This window comes from Saccopteryx leptura, chromosome 4 (assembly GCF_036850995.1).
Source record: "Saccopteryx leptura isolate mSacLep1 chromosome 4, mSacLep1_pri_phased_curated, whole genome shotgun sequence".
In the NCBI taxonomy this organism is placed as follows: domain Eukaryota; kingdom Metazoa; phylum Chordata; class Mammalia; order Chiroptera; family Emballonuridae; genus Saccopteryx; species Saccopteryx leptura.
This window is the reverse complement of record NC_089506.1, coordinates 145,215,635-145,230,720: the sequence shown is the minus strand read 5'-3', so window position 1 is coordinate 145,230,720 and position 15,086 is coordinate 145,215,635.

The window sequence follows — 15,086 nt, the reverse complement described above, 5'->3', positions numbered from 1 at the left end:
TTTCAATCTCATTCAGCATCTTTCATTTAAATATAGAGTAATAATAGAATTTTTTCTTTCTGCCTTTTTTGTTTGTTTTCATATAAAATAAGGGATTATTCAAATAGGTAAATATGGTGACCAGTTTGTAAAGTGAATCTAAAATTTGAGTGTGGTTCCTTGGACTTGAAACTCTCTAATACATCTCTTTGATATCACTATATTATGAAGAAAGTGTTTAATAAATTTATCTTAATAAAAAAATGCTTTTAAGGCTTAAAAATATCACCACAAGTTTTTTTCCTTACTATATCAACTAATTAATTTAAGCCTTCAAAGAGGACTTTTGTAATATCCTACATGTAAGGAAGATGAAGATAACATAGTCTATGCCCTCAAGAGTAACAGACTAAAGCAAACTGATCTGTAGCATCTAATATAATATGGAGTGATGCATGTAAGGTAGTGCAGTAAATGTTAATAACAGAGACATGAACAGGATATAATTGGTGCCGAGAAGAGGAGCATTTAACCCTGCTGTTGGATGTAGAAAATTATGAGAGAAAGTGGTCTTTTGGGGGTTTTATTTGTAATGAAATCTAAAATGAGCTTTGAAGATGAAGAAAACCAGGTTGACTAAATGGAGGTGTTATTCAAGACCCAGAAGTATAAAACTATAGGGAATGACAAATAATATTTACTAGAAGGGAGATATTTAGAAGTGAATACAGGTAAACTAATAGATAGCAAAGCGAGATTATGTAGAGCCATCTTTGCTGAGCTGAGGACATTTTATGTTATTCTAAAACATATAGAGAAGCTTCAAGGGCTTAGAGGGATGACACGAACAGATGTGCATTTTGGGGAATGCACTGTGGCAGGGGTGTACACTGTGATACAGATGTATGTTATATACAGCAGAATAATTAGATAGGGGTTTCTTTGCAATAATTTAGATTTAGAAATAAACTACTGACATTGGGGAAACAGCAAGAAATAGATCTGAGATAGCTTGTGTACCAAGGACTCAGAGATAGAAGATACAAAATAAAGTTCACTCACCAGCTTGTATCCTGGATCACAATGTCGTTTCCCCACACTGACCATTTTCTGCTGCAGTTATATGAGAGAAAGAAATACACACCTGCCTTCCTTAAAGCACTATATATTTTGTATTTCTTTTATAGAAGCTTATTCTGTATCCAGACTCATACTAGATAATGACAATAAGTTTTCAGTCCCGGTTTAAAACAGCCAACATTCTTCACAGACAAGCAACAGTATCAAACATGTCATAAAAAGAAAGAACAAGTTGGGCAAAGGAACTGGATAGGTTTAGGGGCAAAGGGATGAGAAATGTGAAGATAGATCATAGCAAAGTGATTAACCCAGACTAGAAAAATAATGACGAGTCACTGTTCTTGTTTCAACTCTTCTCCCACCAGCCACTCCCAAACCCAAGCTCAACATTTAGGAATTGAGTATGACAAGATAAACAATCAAAAAAATATTGTAACTGGAATTTGAGATTGGCTCAGGACTCTTATACACTGACAATGACCCACAGTGTAAGTACCCTATTATTGATGAATCAATAAGTATGTATGTATCAAAAACTAAATTGGTGTGCCTTTCTCGCACTGCCAGTGAAACCTACAGAGAGAAACACAGCTGATAACTAACTTGGCCATTTGGACTTTTCATTCTAAAAAAATCCTTACTCATTTTCACATCTTGCCTCCTACAAACCACATTTGGATTTTACACCTTAGATTATGACATCTTCTTTCTAAAAGCTAAAATGTAAAAGCTTGGGCGGTATTATTCATCAACTTGCTTAAAAATGTATTTGATTTCATATTTACAGCATCGTGCAAATATAAATATCATGAAGTAAGAATAAACACTATGCCTTAAAGTGTTTCATTGCAAAAGTCTGTGGAAACCTTTAGAAGTGGGCAATAGAAAAATCACACTGCCTGATTTTATTTATAACCTACCCCTTAAGGCGTGGGCAGACCAGAAAATTTGTGCATGTCTTCAGAAGTCCCTTCATCTGGGAGTAGGGCAAAGTGTGAAATGAAAGTAAAGTCTCTATGTAACGTGGTTGACAGTGGAATGTGAACCAGTGTAACATAGATGATTTTTCCCTTAGCTCACAGACCTTCAGAGCTACCAAACAACTCTTACTAGAATGTCTTCCAAAATGCCAGAATTAGACATTTCTGCAAGAGTTGAATGGAAGCGTGTGCCTTGAGAGGTTGATGTTGACTTTATAACAAAGAAACTGTAGTAGAATATAATTGAGTAAAGCATGCAAAGAAAATTATACTGCTTTAAAAAGCAGAATGAGTTAACACGGGTAGATAATTTAGCAATGATTTTACTGATATTTAAACAAAAAGTCTGAGAAAGAACATGATTTTCCATAGTAAAAGAAAGAAGAACTCAGTAACTCTTTAAAGAGACTTATTGGAGACCTATCTATCCATTTCAAATAAATATACAATGTATTTGTCACCACAAAGAAAATATTTTTGCCTCACTTAAGATCTATTTGAAATAAATTCCTTTAGTTTCTCCATCAGTTTTCACTATTCTGTACTGGCATGGGTTTTCAAAATTATTGAGTGATTTACTTAAAATTCAGAATTTTACTAAAGTTAGTGTATTAAAATTTATTTTCCACCTTTTTTATAGTATAAGTGAAATGGTAGGATAAAAAGAGAAATATAGAGAGCTACTAACTTTAGAAAATAACTTTTAAAATGTTACTTTTTTTCAGAACAAAAATATTTTTATTAAAGGGTCATCACATGGAATTATAAGGGAAGAGCTACAGAGAAAAATATAGAAGTTAGAAGTAGGTGCAGCTTTATTGGTCCAAAATGACTGCCTTTTAGGGGACAATTTTACTTTCATTTGGTTTGAATCGAGTATCAGAAATGATTAAAAAAAAATAAACCTATTTGGCCAGGAGAATAGATAACAAAATAAATGAGTATATCCAGAAACTGAGTGATAAAACTAATTATTCCTTGACAGTACAGAGTCTAAGAATGTTTGCAATAACCATCTTTACTAGAATTCAGCTTAAATTAAATATACAACATTTATTTCACTTAATTTTAGTCAAGTTCTTGATATTTTAATGTAGACATCCTTTGTTGGCATGCAACAAAAGACAGAAATGAAAGAAGTAAAGTATAAAAGATATTATTATTATTTGATTTTTTGAAATCTAAACATATATCAATATCAAATTTAATAATAAAATGTTATTAAAACTTACTGAAACATAAAAGTGAAACTAAGAGACATTGATAAGAGTGTGGTGGTTACGGGGGGGAGGGGGAAAGGGAGAGGGAAAGGGGGAGGGGGAGGGGCACAAAGAAAACTAGATAGAAGGTGACAGAGGACAATCTGACTTTGGGTGATGGGTATGCAACATAATTGAACGACAAGATAACCTGGACTTGTTATCTTTGAATAAATGTATCCTGATTTATTGATGTCGCCCCATTAAAAAAATAAAATTATTTAAAAAAAAAAAAAAACTTACTGAAAGACACATAAGTCATTCAGTCCAGTAAGCTGGGAATGAAAAGGGTTTTAAGAAAGGCCCACATTTTTTTTTCATAATAAATAAATGTTTTAGCCAGGTTCTAGGACATCCCTGGCCTGATCCATGAGCACAATATACCAGCGATAGGAATGGAGCGGTTTCAGTAACTACAAATATCTTAGTAACTAAGGCACATTCATTATACACTACATATTTACACCACATACTAAAATAAAGTTCCCACACCAGCTGACAATTAACTGGTCAACTATATACATAAAGTCTTCAGTTTAAAGATTATGCTTTTTTCTTGATTTTATTTTACATATTTCTTATATTGAAATGTTTTTCCTTTTTAGAATTGTTTTAAAATAATACATAATGGATGACTATGTATGTGTCATTTAACATTTTTACATGGTCCAATAAAAATGTGTAAAAACTTATACTGCATATATTTATTGTTTTTATTTTTATTAGTTAGGTTTTATTAATATTTAACAAAGTGCAATTATTGACAAATTTTCTGTTTTTTATTGTTTATTATTTGGGGAACTGTTTGTTTCTTTATTTTGTTTTTTTGGAGAACCAGTTTCTAGATTCTTATCTTTTTTTTTAATTCCTGTATAATTGACATATAACATTATATTAGTTTTAGGTATACACCATAATGATTTTATATTTGTGTGCAAAATGATTAAAACACTAAGTCTAGTTACCATACCTTATGATACCATAGATAGTTACAATATTTTTTTCCTGTGATGAGTAACTTTAATATTTATTGTCTTAGCAACTTTCAAATATTCAGCACTGCATTATTAATTATAGTCACAATGCTGTATGTTACATGGACATTACATACAGGACTAAGCAAAGTAAGTTTACTGTGCTATTGTGATTCTTTTGAGTTAATAACAAACTATAGAAATGATCCCTGAAAGTATAGTCTTTCTTTTGAGTTAATAAGAGCTATTGAAGTAATCATAATTGGCATGTCTTTTCCCACATGAATGACTGTAAACTTACTTTTGCCCACCCTGTATAATAGCAGTTTTCAAACTTAGCTGTAAAGAATAGTCCTCTGCTGTATCATTATTTGCCATCTGCCACTTCCCTACATTCTTCATCCTTCTCTATCTTGCCCTAGGAGGATAACCCTTACAGTGCACCATCTGGGTTCCTTTGCCTACTGGTTTCTCCCAGGATTCGGCCAATAAGAGGCATTGAAAAGAAAGAGACAGGTAGACAGGAGGAAAGTGGACAGAGTATTTTTTTAAATCTTCTTCTGTTTAAGAATCACATCTCTAGCAGTAGTTTTATCTTTCTGTGACTATAGGTCCCACCAGGAGACCAAATGGATTCCAGATGTTACTAATGTCTGGCTACCTTCTCTTTAACACTGGGTTTATTGTATTAACCTTGCTCATACTTTTTTTGCAAGTCGTCCCTTTACCCAAGTCTCTTTATTTGAGTAATTTTTTCTGGGACCCTGATCAATATATGCAAAAAATATTGCTTGATTGTTTTTCAATGATAATGCTCAAACTTCACTCAAGTTCAGTAAAATTAGAAAGCTTGGGTGTGGGTACCAGATAGGAGTAGTTTATATAAAGCTCCTCCTGACAGATTATAGATAAAGTTCATATATTTTATAATTCATTCAAGGCTATGTGTATTCTGATACCAATCAATCTTTTCAGCCAAGCAATGATTATAGAAGAAAATCTCTCACAATAAAATTTGGCTAGTTAATAATTTTTCTAATAGGCTAATTTAAAGAAACATGGGCAAGAAACATAAACAAGTACATAAAAAATATAACACAAATTGGACCCACTGCTTACATGCTAAAAAAAAAAATGCTTCTCAAATGGACAATAAGCAGAATTAGAACAAATTTATTGGGACAAAAAAATCTGATAGAGTTGACTTTAGAGTTAATAAAATATATTACAAAGGGAAGATCTTTCAGGGTATGATATGCTTCGTAGCTCTCTCACACCCTTGAAATGTATAAAGTCTCTAAACATTATTTACATAATTTTTCAGTCAGGTATGTTTTTCTTTTCATTTAATCAGTCATTAAGAAGTCTCACATTGAACTTTAATATTCTGTCACTTGACTTGATTACCTTTGGTTTACATGCTAACAAGCAGAGAAACAAACCAATAAGTCAGTTGTCAGGGTAAAAAGAAGAGACACCACCACCCTTCTTCAATTACATAGGAACTGGCGATATTTGGAGTGAATACATAATGGTTAGTATCTTTAGTTATTGACAGATCTAGAATTCTAGGATGCTTTCAAGTCTTGATTGTTTGACAAATAACATCTTCCCTTGGGCCTGTCATAAAGGCTTGTTTCAAAACCTCTGATCTCAGCTAGGTGGCCACTGTTAACTGCTGTTGGGAAGCATTTTCAAATCAGCAGGTCAACCCAATCTTTTGAAGAGAGAGCCATTTAGTCAATAGTCAGAATACCAACCACAAGCAACCAGAGGAGCATGAATTTGATGTCTGTAGTTGGTCATTAAAACAGGGCTTTACTGGATGTGGTCTTTAGTTGAGTCAGTAATATCACCAGTAAAATGAAGTGATAAATGTGCTTTTGCAGCAGTTGTATAATTTATTTACTCCATATCTGTATACAGACTATCTGCTTGGGGATTGAATGTTTGATTGTAATCTCTGTTTGGTTTAAGGTGGTGCAGAGAATGCCATGGTGATGACAGTTAGGAGTAATTTACCTGGAACCCAACATCTAATATCACCACTGCTTTTCACTGTTCACAGACAGAACAACTCAGGATGAAGAGTGCTGTACTTTAATTTTATTCCAATGCCTAAAAGAAGAGAGAAGTAGATGTCAGCTTTTGTTTTAGGATTTTTCCAGAAGCATTAAATTATTCCAGTTAGTGAACTATTTTCTAGAGAGGACAAATCTAGCATTAAGAAGAACAAGAGGGTAATATTTGATTAATGAGGCCTAATTTTTTTTTATTTATAAATAGATATTTATTAATTTTAATGGGGTGACATCAATAAATCAGGGTACATATATTCAAAGTAAACATGTCCAGGTTATCTTGTCCTTCAATTATGTTGCATACCCATCACCCAAAGTCAGATTGTCGTTCGTCACCTTCTATCTAGTTTTCTTTGTGTCCCTCCCCCTCCCCCTCTGCCTCCTCCCCCCCCCCCCAACCACCACACTCTTGTCCATGTCTCTTAGTCTCATTTTTATGTCCCACCAATGTATGAAATCATGCAGTTCTTGGTTTTTTCTGATTTACTTAGTTCACTCTGTATATTTTCAAGATCCCATCATTTTGTTGTAAATGACCCCATGTCATTATTTCTAAAGGCTGAGTAGCATACCCTAGAGTATATGTGCCACATCTTCTTTATCTAGTCTTCTATTTTTTTTTACAGTGATTAAGGCCTTTAAGCAAACTCTTGGCCAATACAGCAAGAATCCATAAAAGAGTAGTGTCCTTAACATGCTCACCAAGTCCAAGTTGGCACTAACAACCATTCCAGATCCCTGCAAATGCAACCCAACCCCAGTTCAGTCCCTTAGGAGCTGTCACAAGGAGCAGGAGTCCAGGAAAAGTCCACATCCAGGAAAAGTCCACATGGCACTGGAATTGTTGTCACAATTCTATACTTTGCAGCTCACATCCAAGTCCCAATGACCACTGCTTCTAGCTGTGGTAGACTGGAAAAGTCATCTGCAGCATGTGTGGAGATGGAGCTTCTGTTCTCCTCTGCCTGGAGAGATGAGACAGGCTGCTTTTCCCTGGAGCTCTGCAACTGTGGCGTGGTAAACAGAACCTTGGGATACACTAAGCTGAGTGGCAAAGGTAAATTCATAATAGAAGTTGGCAAAAGGGGGAAAGAGAGCTCTAAATTAGGAGTAGGTCCCAATCTGAAATATGAGTGGGACATTGAGGTAGGAAGAATAAAGGAAATACTATATATATATATATATATTCAACAAAGCAGCAGAAAATAGGACTAACAACACCCACAACAGAGATCTTTGAGGGAAGAATAAAAATCCTGACTATTCAGGCAAGACATAGTTAAATGGCCTTTGTGCAAATGAGATCAGTTTACCTGCTTCTTGGAAGAAATACCCTAGGCTCGTCCACAGTGTTGTAGATGGGGCCGACGGCCCTGGGCACCTTCAGCCTTCAGTGGCAAACCCCAGAATTCTGGGCAAGGTTAGGTCATAGGTGGCTGGAGCAGGGCTGGAAGAGACTGAACCCTCCCTTAGAGGAGCAAGGGGGAAGCCTACCTTCCAGTGTCCCCTTTCCTCACAGCAAAAGCATGTAAGCCTGGCAGGCTTTAGATCAATGACCTTCCTTTTCACTATTGAAGCAGGACCAATATGGAATCCTATGAGACTCCTTCGGGGTGTAGGAGCCTTTAAGAGCATATCCTAAAAGCTGGTAGTTCCCCTGATCTCTATTGGGCTTTTTCTGCCTCTTGGTATCTTAAACGCCATGCTCAGAAGATCTCGCTGAGGGATTTGAGGGTCCCCATTTGCCTATATAAACCTTTTCTGTATATCTGAAGCTGTTTGGAAAAGACAAAACAGTGTTATTAGCTGGATCAAATAAAAGAAGGTAGAAGTTTGCAGAAGAAAAAGATTTGGTGTCTCCTGTTCATTAGCATTTAAAAGAAATTTAAAATTTTTAAGTAAAAAGCATGATATGGTAGACCCGTAGGAGTTCCAGGATATGACTCTCCCCTTTTAAATTTTTTTTAAAATTGACCTTAAAATATTTGCTGGGTACACTTTAATAATACCTTGACTTTAAAGATTGTAAGAAATACCCATAATTCGAAATGTTTGACAAAATGCAGTAAATGCCTTTGCTACATATGCAGGAACATTGTGAGTTTTAACCAGTTTAGGAAATCCAATAATAGAAAAATGCATACAGACAATGAGCTATAACATGCTTAGCAGCCTCTCCTGTTCTGGCAGAGGTTACTATAAATCCAGAATAAGTATCCACTGTAACGTGGACATAGGACTGTTTGCCAAATGAAGGTTTATGAGTAACATTCATTTGCCAAAGTTGTCCTGGTAGGAGTCCTTGAGAGTTAACTCCAAATAAAGGGACAGATTGTAGAATAGGACCCCTTGGACAGGATTTACCAATTTGCCGTGCTGCTTCCCGAGAAAGTTGAAACTGTTTACACAGGGCTGCAGCGTTCTGATGATGAATAGTATGAGACTGAATTCCTTGATCTGTCATGGTTGCTCCAAATAATTTTCTTTTCGGTAGCTTGATCAACATGGGCATTCCCTTGTGCTAAAGCTACAGGGAGCTTGAAGTGAGCTCGAGTATGTCCTATAAAACATGGAGCTCTATGTTGACATACAAGTCTTTGAAGAAGGAGGAACTGCTGAAATAGTTCATCAGCAGTTGTCCCTAAGACAGCAGTCTTTATAGTGGAAACAACCATAAGTAAATATTTTCTGTCTGTATATAGATTAAAGGAGGAATATGGCAAATGCTGAAAAGCCATGATAATAGCATATAATTCTAGTGTTTGAGCTGATTTTAAGTTGACTGCTTCAGTATAAAGTTGTCCATTGATTTGCAAAAGCGATTTGTGGAAGTTTCCCAGAGCCATTGTTGTTGATTCTTTGAAAAAAGAAACAACAATAATTTTGAGGCTCTAAACCTATAAGCTATAAGGGTCGCCTATGCCCCTTGATAATCCAGGGGCGACAAGATCAAAATATGGAAGTGTATTCCATGGGCTATTAGATGGTTCAATGTGCCCAAGCTGTAGCTACTGTTGTACCAATTGAGCAGCTGCCCTAAGTTTTTCCTGAGAAAGGGGCCATTGGTCTACCCATATAGGATTATCTGATTTCCAAGTAATTGGGTCTGCACAGTGCATTACTGGGGTAGCAGGAGCTACCAATAGGCCTGAAATTTTTAACCTGACCCAGTTTGGTCAAGTGTAAAAATGTAAAATGCTTCTCAGGGAAAGGATTATTTTGATTCATAAAGAATCTTTCCTCCAACATAAAACTTGTAGTTTTCTATTCATCAGGATTATTAACTTGTCATCATTAGCACTCAATAGTGAGTTGGCTGGTAACTTTGAAGTGACTAAAATATTTGTTGATTATTCTAGATCCTCTCACTATAGCCAGATATGGGTGGCAGGAGGGGGACTGTTGTTCTCTATCCAATCAGTTCCAAGGTCCAAACTATTTAGTGTTCAAGTAAGGTTGTGTCCTGTAGAAAGATACTTCTTCATGCTAGACTTACTGTTTAATACACAGGAAGATTACAAAACCGTGTAAATGAGTAGTGAAAAAAAAAAAAAAGCCTCTCTCAGTCAGAATGTATGTTTTTACTACAATCAAGACACTTGAGTCACCTTACAGTAAAACAAAATCTCAGCAGGTATTGTGGATCTTGGAAGGGATTGCGTGACTATGTCATTAGAAAACCATATATATAATCTTTTACTGTTTGGATTCTTCACACACACACACACACACACACACACACACACACACACACACACACAAAGGCTTTTGGCAGAGAGAAGAATAGTATGTCTTCTAAACACTAAAAGAGTTCTCTCAGAGGCCTTTCCAAGATGTTTTAGATGGCTCCCTGCCTTGTGTTCTCTGGCAGCCTGCTCTTCCATCAGTGTTTGTGGAAGGTCAATACGCCCGTGCAGGCAGGCACTGTGGAAAGCACGTGCCAGAAAACCTGCCATTGTTGCGGTAAATGCAATGTCCACAGATTCATTAGGAATGCATTTGTTCCTGGAAGTGCTCGCTATTCCGGTAACTGGCTGCCGCCAATGTTTGTGACCATATTCTTTACTTTTATGCAGATGTTACAGTGCAGAAAACCAGTCTTCTGTTCTCACTGCCTGCATCAATTTGTAGTTTGTTACTTGATCAGCTCAGTTTACCTTTCGTCTAGTGTAAAGGGCATTCTGGGACACTGTCGTTATGTCTGGGCCTTCTTATTTGACTTTATGATGAAAAGGGGCTCTCTAGGGTAAGGAAAACTCTGAATATACGTATTTGGCTCTAAAGAAAATAAGAGGAGTAGAAAAAGATGCAAAATTGTACATAGTGTGAAATTTGGAGGAAAAGCACAACTTTTACCTTTTAGATGTTCTTATCCACAACAGCAGAAGCTATTATATTTTGTGATTTCACTAACATGTTAATACTTATTTTGTTAAGGATTCTTTATTTTCTCTCTGAGAAAATGACAAAATATTTCCATCCTTTCTAAGCTTCACTTTTGTAAGCTAGCCTTCTGAATGTCAATAATACTAATACTACTTGGAATTTATTAGGGGAACTTGGAATAGGAAAAATGAAATTGTGTGTGAAAATGGCCAGGACTGTACAGGCACACACACCAAACTAAACGGTGCTGCTTCTAACCAGATCTGACTTCTGTGATGAGAGGAGACAGCCCTAAATAAAATAGGGCCATTGCCTTGTATTTTAGACAACAACTCTGCTCTGGCTTCTTTGAAACAATGTCACCTTAAGGAGTGACAACATTGAACTTCCTGTGATAACAGCATCTGACATAACATGACTTCAGTTTACTTGTAACTGGTATGTTAGAACTAGTGAGAAGTGTGAGGCCCTTCCATTATGAATGAAACACATCTGTCCAGGAAATATACTTCACTGTGCCAAAATGCTTTCAGTATATCTGCCCCTGAGTGCCCTCTCAATTCCCTGTCAGCAAGTACCTTGTAATTCCTTTCCTTTTATGTTGATGAAAGTCTTGATCTATTGTGCCAATATTGCATAGTTTCCACAGTCTTTCAGAAACTATTACTCAGTAATGTGCATAGGAGAGTAGGCTCCGTTACTTAGACAACCAGCCTCAGCTAAAAACATCAGCCCTTGTAGGAAAACAGTAGCCAGATTATCAGTCTTCCTAACATGGTTGAAGTTCCACTTTGGGAAGGAAAGGAAAAGAAAAGTAGAAAGGAGTGGAAGGGAGTGGAGGAAGACACAGGAAGAAAAAGAAAAAGAACAGAAGTAGAAGGCTGCAGGAGGGGAAGAGAGACATAGAGAAAGAGGAGAAGGGAGAGAGGGAGGAGTGGAGAAGCAGATGGGCGCTTCTCCTGTGTGCCCTGATCGGGAATCGAACCCAGGACTTCCATACCCCTGGCCAATGCTTTACCATTGAGCCAACCAGTCAGGACATATTAGTTATTGAGAATTTATTGTGTGCTTACCATGTGTCAGCTACTGTGTTTGGTGCTGAGGCTACAGGGTAAGTAATAACTAACACATCTGATGCTGCTGACTACTTGCCAGGCCACATTCTAAATGCTTTAAAAATATTAACTCATTCAATCTTTACAATGACCTTCCAAGAGTGAAATTATTGTTATACCTATGTTACAGGTGAGGAGTCTGATTGAGAGTGTTTGAACAACTTGCACCAGGTTATGGAACTATTAGGTGTCAGAGCAGTGACTCAGTCCAGGCAGCCTGACTCTGAGTCCATGCTTCTAACCACCACGGTGTTCTGACATTCTATGATGATTAAACACACACAGAAGCACCATTGTTACAAATGACCACTAAGGTCCCAGCACATTGATGATAAAAGCAAGAAGACAGTCAACCCACTTCTGAATCCCTGACCACTTCTGATTAGGCCTCTGCAACAAACATGGCCCAAGGAGAACTGAGAAATGTCCATCAGGTCTCCCACAACTAAAACTATCTTGGACAAAAACCAGCCTTTTGAATGTGGCTTTTGCAGGTTAATTATTTAATTTCTTGTTCTTTAGCTATTTGATGAAAACAAAACAAAATCGCAGGTTCCAAATTCCCTAATTTGATTTTTCAGATCCTATATTTTACATCTGAAACCCACTCAAAAGGAAGATAATATTTTTAAAGGCAGTACTAAATTTTCATCAGCACTTTTTTTTCTTTTCTGCTAAGATGGCACACTACAGTAACCTGCCTCATTATAGAAGTCTTCAACAATTGGAAAAGTTTCAAGTCATAATCTTCAGTGGATGTTTCTCAATGAATAATATAGGATTTATAATAGACCATTTAGCTTCCATATCCCAGGCATGAGAGGAGGATAATACATCCCATGGCATAAGTATAATTCATATTTTCAACTTCATATTCATATGAATTGTTTAGTATTTATTGACAAGCTCTATTTGTTGGAGGCCCAGGTCAGCCAAACATTTAAAGTAATTTCCAACAGTACAAACTTTGGTTTATAAAAATAACTTGTCAAATAATTTTTAAATGATGTTCTTAAGTGATCAGCCTGCCATCTAAAGAAACATTGAAGTTGATGTACTATTTTGAAGAAGGAGAACACGAATGTTTCCAATACGATTTACTGAGACAAAGTGTTGGTGGAAAAAATTCTTAATGTTACTCTTTGTGTAGATACAATAAATAGAATAGTAATCTATTTAAAACATGTCATTGCAGAAGTGACTTAAATTATCTATTTGGCTTCTGAGTCATATTCAAGCTTTTTAAACTTTCGATTTAAGAGCTCCCATTTACATTGTAGTTTGAGGACTGTTTTTAATACATAGTTTAAAGAAAACCTAATAAAGAATTGTTACCACTTCTATCATAAAATAAAATGTGGCCCATTTCTTTTTGTTTGTTTGTTTTATATCTTTTGATTTTATTTTTATTTTATTTATTCATTTTAGAAAGGAGAGAGAGAGAAGGGGAGGAGCAGGAAGCATCAACTCTCATATGTGCCTTGACCAGGCAAGCCGAGGGTTTCGAACCGGTGACCTCAGCATTTCCAGGTCGACGCTTTATCCACTGCACCACCACAGGTCAGGCCTGTGGCCCATTTCTTTTTGATGTGACTCTAATTCCATTATCTATTTAATTTAAGTATGTATAAATAAATACATATGTAATTCAATATTCAGTTATGTAATCTGTAGCTATACAGAAAATTATGACCCAGGATAGTGTTTCAAGCACTGCAGGTGGAATAAGATATCGTTCAAGACATTTAGAAATTTTTAGGTTAGCAAGAAAAATGTAAAATGTATAAGAATAACTCTTATAAAGGTGAGTGTTAATTAACAATTGATAATGTCAACTATATATTTGAAGAATTCAAAAGAAAGAATAATCACATCTATTTTGAGATACCAGAGGGTCTTCATGGAGAAAATACACCTGAGAAGGGCTTCTTTTTTTTTATCTGAAGTTGGAAACGGGAAGGCAGTCAGACAGACTCCCGCATGCGCCTGACAGGGATCTACCCGGCATGCCCAACAGGGAGGCGATGCGCTGCCCATCTGGGGCATTGCTCTGTTGCAAGCAGAGCCATTCTAGCACCTGAGGCAGAGGCCATGGAGCCATCCTCAGCACCCGGGCCAACTTTGCTCCAATGGAGCCTTGGCTGCGGGAGGGAAAGAGAGAGACAGAGAGGAAGAAGAGGGGGAGGGGTGGAGAAGCAGATGGGCGTTTTTCCTGTGTGCCCTGGCCAGGAATCGAACCCGGGACTCCCGCACGCCAGGCTGACGCTCTACCACTGAGCCAACTGGCCAGGGCTGAGAAGGGCTTTAAACAATGATGGGTAGCAGTGGGCTTAAATAGAGGTCCCAAGTAGGTTACAAACAGTAGGCCAAGGCATGTACATGAGAAAGAAACAAAAGCCAAAAATTAATCATGGCATCAATAGGAAAAACAATAGAGAGACAAATTTCACGGGGCATAGCATGCTTATAAAGTTAAGGCAAAAGAAGTAGGTTTAACATCAAAATAAAGAGTTAGCTTAAATTTCATCTCATATAGTAGAAGACCTTCGGAAGAAGGTCACTGAGTAATTGGAGTTGCCCTTTATGCAATTATGTCAGACAGTGATTTGCTAGATGGATAAATTAGAAGAAAGACTAGAGATAGTAAATCGGGAGTGTGGGGCCAGGTTAATGGGGAGATATGGGGAAATATGATGAACCCACAGAGCCTAACAAGGCAACAGAAACAATCATGCAAGAAAGAATTTGTGATTTATTGTTAAAAAAGAATTTCTATAATCTGTCATCTGATTACATTTTCAACCTGGCTGAGAATTTTAAATTACTAAAACTTTTTTTTTAAAGCCTTGATGGTAGGAGGAATGTCCCAAGGAGAAGTATTGATACAAAAATAAAAAGATGAGCTTAATATTAAGCATCGGTGTATCAAAGGCTGCAGGCTGTTAAGAGAACTTTTCAAACCCCCACAGCATGTTTGAAGGTAAAGCTACAGCTTCAAATCACCAGATCAGATGCATTTTCTATGACTAGGACTCTTACTAAAAATATCCTCTAGGGTTTTTTTTTGTTCCAGATGAAAGTGTTACTTAGGTAAATGTAAGCTTTCAAGTTAAAGGTGTTACTATTGTTACTTAGATGTGTTCTTTTTGTTTGAGAGTGTTACTTCCTGTGGCATAAGTATCCCCTGATAACCCTAGCACATTCTGCATGCACCCTTCCCAGAGTTGGGGCA